This window comes from Alosa sapidissima, chromosome 7 (assembly GCF_018492685.1).
Source record: "Alosa sapidissima isolate fAloSap1 chromosome 7, fAloSap1.pri, whole genome shotgun sequence".
Classification (NCBI taxonomy): domain Eukaryota; kingdom Metazoa; phylum Chordata; class Actinopteri; order Clupeiformes; family Clupeidae; genus Alosa; species Alosa sapidissima.
In genome coordinates, this window is record NC_055963.1 from 27980062 (window position 1) to 27980995 (window position 934).

The window sequence follows — 934 nt, forward strand, 5'->3', positions numbered from 1 at the left end:
ATCCTGTCTGCATAAAGAGGCGTGTCGATGACGTATTGACGAGCGTAAGTTGCAACCGGCCAACAGCAGCGGCAGAAATAACCAGCGCACACCTGATATAAGGTTGATTTTCTCCAGACTGGATTGCTCAAAAATGCTAAAAATGTACCTGAAATGTTCAGAAGGGTTTGAGGATCATGAAAATGTGCCCGAAATTCACATTCCTAACTCTATAGAACCAAGACCTTAGCATATGTGGTGAAATTCTGAGCTATGCCCATAGACTTCAATGGAGCAGTCGCTTCCTCTGCTCTGCATAAAGGGGGATTTTGCGATCCGGGTTCCCGGAAGTGGCTCCTGATGAAATATCTTGCTCCGCCTTAACAATCTTTGGCTCGTCATCGTCTTGCTTTCCCACCTGTTCTGTGATTGGTTCCCTATCTCAGGCGAAAATTTGCTCCATGGTCTCCAGGCTGCCTTAGCAGCGTGAATCAAATCGCGCGCAAGGCAGCATGGGAACACCCAGGCTAATCACCCATGGCACTGTGACGGTAAAACAAGCTAATATATTTGCATGGAATTTTAGAGCAGGAAGGTTTATTTTTCTACTTGTGATAAACAAGCTTATAGACAAGGCTCATGTAAGAGACCTGTATGCTATAATGGGTCGGTTGTTCCATTTGAAGTAAAAAGTAAAGTAACTGGGTGAACACATTCAGGTCCGTTGTAGCTTCACAGAGAACCTTCACAGATATATTGTGGCAGTTTTATTGTGAAATAAAATACAGGGTTGAAAGCCACTAACGAATGATGGCTAAAGGGTCAATGTTATCAGAAACTGTTAAGTACATATACACCATTTATTAAAGGTCCCTGATAAATTAATCAGATTGTTTCTGTTCTAAGCAGCAGCACATTCACTGTAAATAATGGTTAACATAGGTCTTTTATTTTG